The following is a 13179-nucleotide window of genomic DNA, read 5'->3' on the forward strand; positions in this document are numbered from 1 at the left end:
TGTTCTGTCCCGGCCACCCTGCAAGACTGGGTCTAGGATAATCGTTCAAGGATTTGAGAGCAGGCCCAGAGATAAGAACTTAATCTGCAAATGTACTTGATTCTGGTATGTATTCATTTGTGATTTGAGCAGCTCAAGGTGTCACCTTGAACGATTGGGACATCTTGAGTTTTAGGCCAATATGGATATCTTCAAACTACAAGATATTAGAGTTCCTGAGTCATGTAAAATGCCAAGTTCTGTGAGAGAAAATAGAATTCTAAAGGAGTTATAATCAGTTACTAAACATTTGTAATACTCATGCAAAATTATTGAGCAAATGTAGCAATCTAAATTTGCAGAAAAAATAACGTCTCTAGGAATGACATTCCTCTTTTGTTAAGAAGTTTATGAGATTAGTGATTCGGTGTTCTCTGCCCTATTGATTTAAAAATGATCTTGGTTAAAACAGGAGGAATGAAGGACATTGCCAGGGAATTTGATTGTGAGAAGTTAGTCACTCTAATCATGTCAGTGATAGAAAACAGCATGAAGCATTGAGTCTGCTGAAGGACTTGAATAATAACATCAGATGAAGGTAACTCAGCTCCCTCAAGGTGCATGGTTTATTAATCACTTGGGGCCTATTTGTCTTGAAGAAGGCCACAATTCTCACTGCTTAGCAAAAATAACATTATAAAATCCACAGAAGCAAGTGAAAAGTTATATATTTCTTTTAATCTGTATATAATCAAATTATTGTAAATAGAGGAGCCCCGTCTGACTCATTTTGTCTATGCTGTATTTCTGAATGAGTTGCCTAATTACTTCCTCAGTCTTTCCCTATATAGCTCTGCATTTCCTTTCCCTTTATTCCGAGAGCCAATTAGTTTTGTCTTCATGAGAAAATCAATTAATTTGGGACACAATCTTTAAATACTGAAATTACCAATATTGATTCTACTACATAACATTCTGCAAAAATAAAGTGGCTGTTCAGATTATTAGTATAATTTCTATGCACCCTACTGCCAAAGATAATGGCATCTCTATGATGTGGGATATTTTGCACTTTTTAAGTGCTGAAGTTTTTTAAAGCCTGCAGCCTTTGTGAGTCACTTGGGAAACATTTTATAATCAAAGAACAATCTGCAAATCAAAGAAAAGATGCAGAGCATACCAAGTTTTCCTGGGAATTACAATAATAAGAGTGGGTGTTAGATATTTCATAACCATTAAGCCAATACCAGATCAACAACTGGATACATTTAAAGTTGTAATAATTGTGCATTTTCTTTCTGTATGACAGGAGCTTAACAAGTGTTATTGTTAGCAATTTGAATATCATAACATCATTTTCTTTAACTAAAAGTAAAAAACAAAACATTACATAATCTGACATTTACTAAAAGTCTTCCCAATTTAAATTTATTGTAGGTTGCTAAATTAATGATCAGAGCACTATAGGCATACCTTTGATTTATAATTAGGGTCTGGGTGCTTTGAAATTCAAAGTGCTTTCTGTAGATAAATCAATCATAAGCAACATTTCTGGCATGCCAATCTTCAGTATATTTGTCTCTGTTTATTCATGAAATGACTTTTATTTATTTTCCATAATCAATATACATTCAAGGACAATTCAATATCTAATGTTGACTACATGTTTGCTCTCATTTGCGCAAGGCACACCTGGTTATGGATGATTGCACCATTGAATCAAGTCAGCTTTCACCATTGTTATAATTAAATATACTTAACAATAACTATAGACTAGTTGCATTGGAAACTTAATCCAAAATGTTTGTAGAGGACGCATAAAGAATTTAAAGCAAAGAGATCTTTTTTGCAGGAAGTCTAATGATGTTATTTTTGAGAAATAATGAAGGTCTAATTTAATGTCTGACAATAGCTTGTGGATAATATTTCAAACTGATCAGCCAGAATATCTGTTGAAACTGAAGCTGATATGAATGGTATGATAATGCCTATCTAGCAAGTAAAATGTCAGCAACATTGTTTATTAAGTTTCCAATTGCATTGTCAATTATTAAACTACTCCACTACTAATGAAACAAGGGGCTCCAATTCACTGCAGTTGCTCCAGTTCTTTGTGCTCTTATATAAAGTAACAAAATAATTAATTTGAATACCTTGGCAATACTCCAAACTTCCATGATGATGTGAAAATAATTAACTGTTTGTAGATGTGCTGTATGAGATGTGACTGATGGGTTTGGAGACTGCAGAAATAATGTACTTATAAATCACTATTAGCATCCTTGCTCCTGCAATTGCTGTCCAATCATTATTCAGTGCAAAGACTGTTTATAAAAATATGTTTGCAGACTTTAGCAGTCTGGATGGAGTCAATGACTAAGGTGCATTGTTTATGATAGGGACTGAAGACTTGCAGCATGATAACTCATATCTAGGCAATATGTAGCGCTATTACCTCATGGCTTCCATGTCTTGGGTTTGATACTGACACCCAGCGCTGTTAGTGTGCAGTTCCAAGTTCAAGTTTCAAGTCCATTTATTATCAAAGAATGTATAAATTATACAACCTTGAGATTTGCTTGCTCACAGGTAGCACAGATTACTCATTCTTCCTGAGATTATAAATTCTTTGGTTTCCTCCCAGATCCCAAAATGAACTGGTTAATGGACTACTGTGATCGACCACTGGAGAATGGTATTTTATGGAAAATGAATGGTAGGAGAACCGGGTGGAGCTGATGGATATTTGAGAGTGAGTAGAGTATTGAGGGGGTTTGAGACTGATGTGGTTGCTGAGAGCCAAGGTAGACTCCAAATGGTCTCTTTCTATCTTTTAAAAGAATACGAATGAGTTACCAAAAAATCTGTAATGGGGAAATAGAAGCAAATAGACCAAGGAAATTGGCAGATTCATTTATGAGCCTGAATGAAAGGCATCAGATTTAGATTTAAAAAACCAAGAAGGCTGCACATGCCAGAAATCTAAAGTCAAAACATTAGATGAAAAGTCATGGACGTGAGACATCAACTCTGTGTTCTCCCTACAGAAGGTACCTGACCTAACAATCCTCAGCATTTTCTGTTTTTATTTGCATCAGATTTACTGGGCTTAGAGAGCAATAACTAGTCACTAGCATTATCTGTGTTAATTGCTAAGCTCAGGCAAGATTAAAATCTTCTTGCTGCATTTGGTTTAAATTAGAGTTACCCAAACCCATGCCCAGAGTCAAACTATAAATAAATTAAGGAGGGAAATTAATCAGAAAACCCACTTGTGGGGAACTCAGGTGTAAAGTATGTAAATATAACAATTTAAAAACAATACATAAATGTAATAAAGAGTCACGAATCAATCTAAGAGTAAACACTAATCTTCTTTGACCTTGCAAGTTGTCCCTATTGGGAAGTGGTGGGAGTGGGGGCAAGTCCTTAATTAGAATTTGTCCTTCAGTTTAAACTGCGCACCCTGTGGCATTAACACATTGCACGAGTATCTACTGTTGAAGGAATTCTTTAATATGTAGGCTGTGCAATCTCTACTTCACTCGGCCTCAGGGTTCTAATGTAGATTTCAAAAAGAAAATATTTTACCCCTCGGTGTTAAAGCTCTTCACATTGATCAGTGGGAACTGATCACCCACTTATTCCCAAAAATGAAGTATTTTTAGCTTAAAAGAATGGAACAAATTAGAAAAGACATAAAGAGTTGGGATTCACCTTGGCTTTAGTTTCCCCATTGCACATCAATTTTTGTATGCCAGAGCAAAAATTGTCAATAAGCAGAATATATCAGCTGTGGATGGCTGCTTACAAAGAAATATGGTGAGATTTAAAAAAAACAAGTTTGCTCTGCCCACTTATTAGCAAGACAGTTTGCAGGATTGAAAAATGCAACAAAAATTAAAGATTCTATTGTGGCATTCAGTGGAGAATGAAATATACTGGTTTGTGTAATTCAGTGTTTCTCAAAAAGGCAATGAAATCATCCAGGCTCCTTAAACATTTGGAAAGAATACACTCTGATCAGGCAAACAGGAACTTGGCTTATTTTCATTCATTTCGAGAAAACTTTCGGAAATGGAAAAGCACTTCAAAACATGTTTGATGGCACTTCACAACAAAACAGTGATGGTTTGCATGCTTCATACAATGTTTCATCGCTCATTGCTAAATCTGGACAGCTCCATACAATTGGAGAAGAACTGATTCGACCAGCAATGAGGGATGATCTGAGTACAGTTTTGCATAAATCACCAGACCAAATAATTAAATTGATTCCACTCAGCGACAACTCTGTTCAAAGAGGAACAGATTAAATGTCTGAGGATGTGGAAGACACTTTATGCAACATACTTAGGAAAACAGAATTTGCTCTGGAGTTGGATGAGTCAACTTTGCCAGGCAACAATCTTTGCTTCTTGGTTATGTTGCTTCATAAAGCATAAAAGCATGATTCAAGGGTTGTTACTTGCAAAAGGACTAGAAACAGATATGAAGGGGGAGTCAAAATTTCAGGTTGTTGAGCAATTTCTCAAAGAGGAGGACATTCCGCTCACAAAAAATCTTGATTGTGCAACAGATAGGGCATTATCAATGACAGGATACAACTGTAGGGCTATTAATTTCTTGAAAAAAGCTGTACTTAACATATTTACCATTCACAGACAGACAGACAGCAGTGCCTCTACATTCTTAGAGGTTTGTGAAGATTCAGTATGTCATCTAAAACCTTGACAAACTTCTACAGATGTGTGGTGGAGAGTATATTGACTGGTTGCAACGTGGCCAGGTATGGAAACAGCACTACCCTTGAATATAAACGCCCACAAAAAGCTATGGATATGGCCCAGTCCATCACAGATAAAGCTCTCCCCATCACTGAGCACATCTACATGGGATTCAGTTGCAGGAAAGCAGCTCCTATCATCAAGGACACCCAAAATCCAGGTCATACTGTCTTCTCACTGCTACCATCAGAAGGAAGGAACAGGGGCCTCAAGACTCACACCACCAGGTTTAGGGACAGTTATTACCCCTCAACCATCAGGCTCTTGAACCAGAGGATATAACTTCACTCAACTTCATTCACCCCATCACTGAACTGTTCCCACGGACTATGGACTCACTTTGAAAGACCCTTCATCTCATGTTCTTAATGTATTTATTTATTTATTTGTTTGTTTGTTTGTTTGCTTGCTTGTTTGTCTTTCTCGTTTTTCTTTTGTATTTGCACAATTTGAACATCAATGGTTTGTCCGTCCTTTTGGGAGCGGTCTTTCATTCGTTGATTCTATTGTGTCTATTGTGAATGCCTGCAGGAAAATGAATCTCAGGTTTGTATATGGTGATGTGCATGTACTTTGAACTTTCGACATGTTGCAAAAATCCCAAGTGATTTGCTGCACATCATCAAATACCGATATCACAGCGGTAAATAAAATTAAGTCCCATGCTCTCAATTCTCAACTATTCTGAGAGCTTTGTATTGAAAATAATGAACAGTTTTGAATGCTTGCTGTTGCACACAGAAGTCAGATGGCTCTCAAAATGAAACTACCTGAAGTGCTTTATACATGATTTGAAACTGCGATAAAATTCTTTGAAGTCTCAAATGCATCATTAACTAATAAAGTCAAGTATATTAGGCATGACATTGCATGTTTGTCAGAATTATTCATTTCAATTCAATTCAGATGGAATTTAATGCAGACAAGAGCGAAGTGTTGCTCATCGGTAGGCCCAACCAAGGTAGGACTTACACAGTGAATGGTAAGGCACTGAGGAGTGTGGTAGAACAAAGGGATCTGGGAATAGAGGTCCATAATTCATTGAAAGTGGCGTCACAAGTAGATAGGTTCGTAAAGAAAACTTTTGGCACATTGGCCTTCTTAAATCAAAGTATTGAGTACAGGAGATGGGATGTTATGTTGAAGTTGTATAAGATATTGGTGAGGTCTAATTTGGAGTATTGTTTACAGTTTTGGTCACCTACCTACAGGAAAAATGTAAATAAGATTGAAAAAGTGCAGAGAAAACTTACAAGGATGTTGCTGGAACTGGAGGACCTGAGTTATAAGGAAAGATTGAATAGGGTAGAAATTTATTCCTTGGAACATAGAAGATTGAGGGGAGGTTTGGCAGAGGTACACAAAATTATGAAGGGTGTAGTTAGGGTAAATGCAATCAGCCTTTTTCCACTGAGGTTGGATGGAACTACAACCAGTGGTCATGGGAGAAGGGTGAAAGGTGAAACATTTAAGAGAACGTGATGGGAAACTTCCTCACTCAGAGGGTCGTGAAGGTGTAGAATGAGCTGCCAGCACAAGAGCTGCATGCAAGCTTGGTCTAAGATCCATTTGGATAGAGGGCTATAGTCCAAGTGCAGGTTGATGAGAATAGGCAGTTTAAATGGTTCAACATGGTCCAGGTGGGCTGAAGGGCCTGTTTCTGCACTGTTCTTTTTATGACTCTATGACTATATGTCGATTCACAAAGTTTAATAAAATTAGTTTTCAATTGCAAAGAAGTTACGTGAGCCTTAACAAAGTCAAACCAGTCAGCTCCACATTTCTGTCCAAGTTAACCCGACTTAAATGGAACACTGGCCATTGTGACATTTTCCAATTTCTGAGCCTCTCCGAGTTGGAAGATAAAGAAAGAAAACCAGATGACAATCTTCAAGTATTCTCTGCCAACCTGGGTGAGTGACATAAAGACATGTCGGAGAAATTTCAGGATCTTCTGTCAATCCAAATTCCAGACTGGGTAATAAATCCATTCCTGAATCTTGTAATGAGCAATTAACAGGAAGGATTGGGGAAGAACTGATCTCACTACAAAATGACTTTGAGCTGAAGCTGAGGCTCAAAAATCATATCAAGACTTTTGGTTGCAGAAAGAAATCTCTGAATGTTATTGTGCACTGTGGAAAAAGGTCAAGATGTTCTTTATTGCCTTTCCAACACTCAGCCTGATGTTCAGAAGCTGATATCACTGCACCGAGCCCATTACCTCATTGAAAGGTGAAAAAGTAATGAATAGTTAGACTACTGATACACACTCTAAAAATGTGGATGAAAATTGATTTTGCTGTAATTTAATGAAGAAATAATTTTATTTGTAGCTTTAAATAGATTTGAATACCTTTTGCAATTATTTGTCATGCTTTGGATTTGCAGTACTTACCTTCTTTCACTGTACATCGTAAATCAAAACTCTTTATAGATTTTAAGAAAAGTCTGGGGATGTGGTCTGAGAGCCAAGGGGGTGATAACCCAAACAACAGGAATTCTGCAGATGCTGGAAATTCAAGCAACACATATCAAAGTTGCTGGTGAACGCAGCAGGCCAGGCAGCATCTCTAGGAAGAGGTGCAGTCGACGTTTCAGGCCGAGACCCTTCGTCAGGACTAACTGAAGGAAGAGTGAGTAAGGGATTTGTAAGTTGGAGGGGGAGAGGGAGATCCAAAATGATAGGAGAAGACAGGAGGGGGAGGGATGGAGCCAAGAGCTGGACAGGTGATAGGCAAAAGGGATATGAGAGGATCATGGGACAGGAGGTCCGGGAAGAAAGACAAGGGCGGGGGGGACCCAGAGGATGGGCAAGGGGTATATTCAGAGGGACAGAGGGAGAAAAAGGAAAGTGAGAGAAAGAATGTGTGTATAAAAATAAGTAACAGATGGGGTACGAGGGGGAGGTGGGGCATTAGTGGAAGTTAGAGAAGTCGATGTTCACGCCATCAGGTTGGAGGCTACCCAGACGGAATATAAGGTGTTGTTCCTCCAACCTGAGTGTGGCTTCATCTTTACAGTAGAGGAGGCCGTGGATAGACATGTCAGAATGGGAATGGGATGTGGAATTAAAATGTGTGGCCACTGGGAGATCCTGCTTTCTCTGGCGGACAGAGCGTAGGTGTTCAGCAAAGCGGTCTCCCAGTCCTCCTGTCCCATGATCCTCTCGTATCCCTTTTGCCTATCACCTGTCCAGCTCTTGGCTCCATCCCTCCCCCTCCTGTCTTCTCCTATCATTTTGGATCTCCCCCTCTCCCTCCAACTTTCAAATCCCTTACTCACTCTTCCTTCAGTTAGTCCTGACGAAGGGTCTCGGCCTGAAACGTCGACTGCACCTCTGCCTAGAGATGCTGCCTGGCCTGCTGTGTTCATCAGCAACTTTGATGTGTGTTGGGGTGATAACCCAAAAAGGTTTGGGAACCACTGCTCTAATTCAACCACATTGTTTGGAACTATTCTGTGGAAGCTTTGTCGTTCATAGATTTGCTTGCTTTGACACTAAGTATCTGTTAGTACATTCTGTATCATAGCATATTCTGGGAGAGTGTTTCCTCACACAAGTGAAATTATTCTTTCATGTGCCAACTCTACATTTAGGGCACATTAGGAAATAAAGAGAGATCCCTTTTACCAGCCAGAATGCCATTTCAAACTAAATCAGTATTGTCTGGGTGGAGTAGTAGACCACAGCAGGAGGTTTTCAAATGACTAGTTAAAGGGTTATTTATATTTAAGGCAGTGAGACATAGCCAGTAATGGCACAGTCTGAATGAATCTTTAGAGCTCTTGTGTTCTTGCCGACTGATTGTGCATACTAATGCATGGAAGCTTATAGCCTATCTTTTGTATAGTGCTGCATGCAGTGAATTTGCAAATCAAAAATATACACGGGCTTCTGCCCAATCTATGGCTTCAGCCAATAACAAAGCAGCATGTAAACAAATAGTTTAAAAGTCCAGGCTGAGATATAACTGTTCCTAAAATATCTGAGTTGAATTCAGAATAATCATAAAATGCAGCTTTGGATGTAGCTAATGAGGATTCAAATATTTACTGTATTTCAGAGATAATCACGGATTGATCGCTAAACCTTCAAAACAGGAATCTTCCAGTTTTCCTGAATTTCCAGCAAAGGCAGCAAGGGTACCTCTGCAGTGTTGGTTCTGACCTGGTGTTTTATCCGCACTTTAGTCAGCTCTGATCAAACTTTCCGTGACTTGCATTACTCGCTCTCAGAAGGGGTTGCTCTGCAGCATGATTATACCCAATTAGCTGTAACAGTACTCTGTTGTCAACCTCCTAATAATGCATAGTGAGGAAATATTTAATATTTGCAAAATTGTCCATGATATCTGTGACTCAGAGGGAGGTGTTACAACAGAAATCTTGCAAACCTACGGTCACACAAGAAAATCAATAACACAAAAATCACTTTGTAATAAAATTGATTTGTATCAAATGAAGCAGGTTTATCATGTGCTATGATAACTTCATATATGGTTTACATGCCAACAAACTGTATTATAAATGACTATGTGATAATATGCCTTCTGCCTGAAGCCAATACCTTAATAAGCATTATCTCCTTTACATCACAGTAGATAGACTATAAATAGACTATAATATCATGCTGTTCAGGTTTGCAAGGGTGTTTCCAACAAATCCATTATCATCCTGATGAAGTGTCATTGATCTGAAGTGTTAGCTCTGTCGCTCTTGACAGAGTTCTGGCCGTCTTGCTGCATGTTTCCATTGCTTTCTGATTTTATTTCCAATTTGCAACATTGTCTGCTTTTCGACTTGCAAGCTATTATGATTAGCCTGTTTTGGTAAAGAGCGGTATTTTAGCAATGTTATTGCATGCGTTTCAGACCCATCATTTGCATGGGAAATCCCCACAGGTTTCCCACTCTACCTTTGCTGATCCTAGATCTGAGCAGTTCACTAATTAACCAACTACCGACCTCAGTAAGTTAATACTTCCCACACAAAGATGAAAATGCAATCCTTTCAAAGTCTAAAGTGGCAAGCCAGGAATTTTCTAAATGGTTTCTAAACTATTTGCAAAGCTAGGTTGCTGAGCTAACACAATGTTCATTGTACACAGTGAACCAGTTAGCAGTGCAGGAGCAGAGTACAAGCAAGAATACATTTACGCCATGTGGAATGCATGGCTATTTTCTACCCTTGATTCTGCTTGTTGTTTTATTTTAAATTTCGAATCATATTGGTTTTTGTCAGTGACTGAAGAGGTCCTTATTACATTATATTGCGGCCTCTTTTCAAATACTTGACACAAGAGACTGAGCTCTTCAGCAGTTAGAAACCTCACTGGAGCAGAGGAGAATGAGGGGTGATTTTATAGAGGGGTATAGAATCATGAGGAGTGAATGTGCACAGTCTTTTTCCCAGGGTTGGGAAAGCAATAAGTAGAAGGCATAGGTTTAGGGTGAGAGCAGTGAGATTTAATAGGAGCCTGAGGAAGTAACTTTTCGCCCAGAGGGTGGTCGGTATATGTAATGACCTGGCAGAGGAAGTGATTAGGGCATGTGCATTAACAACATTTAAAAACGACTTTGACAAGTACATGGGTAGGAAAGCTTTAGAGGGATATGGGACAACACGAGCAAATTGGACTAGCTTAGGTGGGGATCTTGGTCAGAAGAAGCAGATGGGCCAAAGGGCCTGTTCCCTCTATGACTCATTGTTCTCCTTTTAATGTTTCTTGGAGCCCCAGATTCTGCCTTCTAATCCATGCCTGTATTGTGTGCCTCAGTTATTTCCCCTTCAGCATCGTTCCCTGTTTGCATCACATAGAATTGTTGTCCTTGTCTGCACTTCCTACTTCACTTTCAGCTTACAGATCCAGCAAATGCCCTCCCCATTTTCTCTCTCCTTCCTCACCTTCTCATCCATTCCACTTTCCTCAGCCATCCCCAGCTCTCTCCTTTGTCACAGTCGCAAGAGATTCCGCAGATGCCGGAAATCTTGAGCAGCACACACAAAATGCTGGAGGAACTCAGCAGGTCAGGCAGCTTCAATGGAGGGGAAAGAAACAGTTAACATTTCAGCCTGAGACCCTTCACCAGGACTGGAAAGGATGGGAGCCAAAGCCAATCATCTCTCAACTTCTTCTATAATTTCCCTCTACCTACCCGCCTTTCCCCTCACCTGGTCTCAGCTACCACCTGCCAGTTTGTAACTCCTCTCCCCCCACCCACCTTGTTATTCCAGCTTCTGCTCCTTCCTTCCAGTCCTGATGAAGAGTCTTGGCCCAAAATTATCAGGGATTATCATGCATTATCAGGCATTATCAGGGATGCACCTCACCCTAACCATGGACTTTTTACTCTCCTCCCATCCGGTAGGCGCTACAGGAGCCTCCACTCCCGCACCAGCAGGCACAGGAAGAGCTTCTTCCCTGAGGCTGTGATACTGCTGAACCTCACATCACAGCGCTAAGCAGTATTGCATCCATATTGGACTGTCTCAGCACTTTTATATTTGTGTGCTGTAGCACTTCTTTTATTCGCAGTTATTTTGTAAATAACACTATTCTTTGCAATTCTGGTCAGATGCTAAATGCATTTCATTGGCTTTGTATCTGTACTCGGCACAATGACAATAAAGTTAAATCTAATCTAATCTAAAATGTTGAATGTTTATTTCCCTCCATCTGAACTGCTGAGTTCCTCCAGCATTTTGTGTGTGTTGTCTCTCATTTGTAACTACCTAGGCTTGCCTTGCTTCCTACTCACGCTAAGAAAATAATCCACCAGATATCTCTGTCAATATCTTTTCTTCATTCCATTCACAATCACTTCAAACTTCAAAATTAAACTACGACACAGGTGCCTCCCACTAAATGTTCCAAGTCTTCAGTTACATTTACTGTGACTTGCTAATCTAAAGCACTACACAAACTCCATATTGACTGGTACATGCCATATTGCAGGTGAGATTTGTAATTGGCTAAATCTCTGACTACATTTCAGGAATTCAGTTTTAATAGGTCAAACTTTGATGAAGTTTATAATATTGGATAGTTTTAAATTGGCATTGTGGGACTTAGCTCAGCTGCAGTGGCATTACAGAAAATGGTGGCATAAAATTGTAGGTTGAGCCCGAATACTTCTTGTCTGTGAATAAAGAATATAATGTGCATCTGTGTGAATTTCAGAGTCAGAATCAGGTTTACCATCACCGTCATACGTCGTGAAATTTGTTAACTTAACGGCAGCAGTCCAATGTAGTACATGCTAATATAGAGAAAAAATAAATAGGTAAATCAATTGCAGTAAGTATATATATGTATATTAAATAGTTAAATTAAAAATAGTGCCAACACAGAAATAATAGAAAAAAATGAAGTACTGTTCACGGATTCAATGTCTATTTAGGAATTGGATGATAGAGGGGAAGAAGCTGTTCCTTCAGGCTTCTGTACCTCTTTCTTGATGGTAACAATGAGAACAGGCATGTCCTAGGTGATAGGGATCCTTAATAATGTCGTCTTTATAGCTGCATGGATATGTTGGAACCAGGTTAGATCCTCAGAGATATTGACACCCAGAATCTTGGAATTGCTCACTCTCTCTACTTCTGATCCCTCTATGAGGATTGGTTCATGTTCCCTCGTTTTACTCTTCCTGAAGTTGGCAATCAGCTCTTCGGTCTTACTGATGTTGAGTGCAAGGTGGTTGCTGTGACACCACTCCACTAGCTGGTAGATCTCACTCCTGTACACCCTCTCGTCTCCATCTGAGACTCTTCCAACAATTGTATCATCAGCAAATTTATATGCAACTTGCATTTGAGCTATGCTTATCCACACAGTCATAGGTATATAGAGAGTAGAACGGTGGGCTAAGCACATACCCTTGAGGTGCACCAGTGTTGATCGTCAGCAAGGAGGAGATAGTATCACGAATCTGCACAGATTGTGGTCTTCCAGTTAGGAAGTCGAGGATCCAACTGCAGAGGCAGCTACGGAGGCCCAGGTTCTGTAGCTTATTGACCACGACTGTGGGAATGATGGTGTTAAACGCTGAACTACAGTCACGGACAACATCCTGACATAGGTGTTTGTGTTGTCCAGGTGGTCTAAAGCCATGTGGAGAGCCATTCAGATTGCATCTGCCATTGAACTCTTGTGGCGATTGGCAAATTGCAATGGGTCCAGGTCCTTGCTGAGGCAGGAGTTCAGTCTAGTCATGACCAACCTCTCAAAGCATTTCATCACTGTAGATATGAGTGCTACCAGGCAATAGTCATTAAGGCAGCTCACACTACTCTTCTCAGACACTGGTACAATTGCTGCCTTTCTGAAGCAGGTGGGAACTTCCAAGTGTAGCAGTGTGAGGTTGAAATTGTCCTTGAATACACCTGCCAGTAGGTTGGTGCAAGTTTT

At 39.6% G+C, this 13179-nt stretch overlaps 1 long non-coding RNA gene across 2 annotated transcripts in view; it reads left to right on the forward strand.

Annotated features, from left to right (window-relative positions):
- The first annotated feature begins 6 nt into the window (after positions 1-6).
- Positions 7-13179, forward strand: part of LOC134349367 (uncharacterized) — an 80451-nt gene continuing 67278 nt past the window's right edge. For both annotated transcript variants that reach the window (XR_010018659.1, XR_010018658.1), the window contains exons 1-2: positions 7-105; positions 2624-2731. This is a non-coding gene — a long non-coding RNA (uncharacterized LOC134349367). The remainder of the gene's footprint in view (positions 106-2623; positions 2732-13179) is intronic.

This window comes from Mobula hypostoma, chromosome 7 (genome assembly GCF_963921235.1).
Source record: "Mobula hypostoma chromosome 7, sMobHyp1.1, whole genome shotgun sequence".
NCBI lineage: Eukaryota > Metazoa > Chordata > Chondrichthyes > Myliobatiformes > Myliobatidae > Mobula > Mobula hypostoma.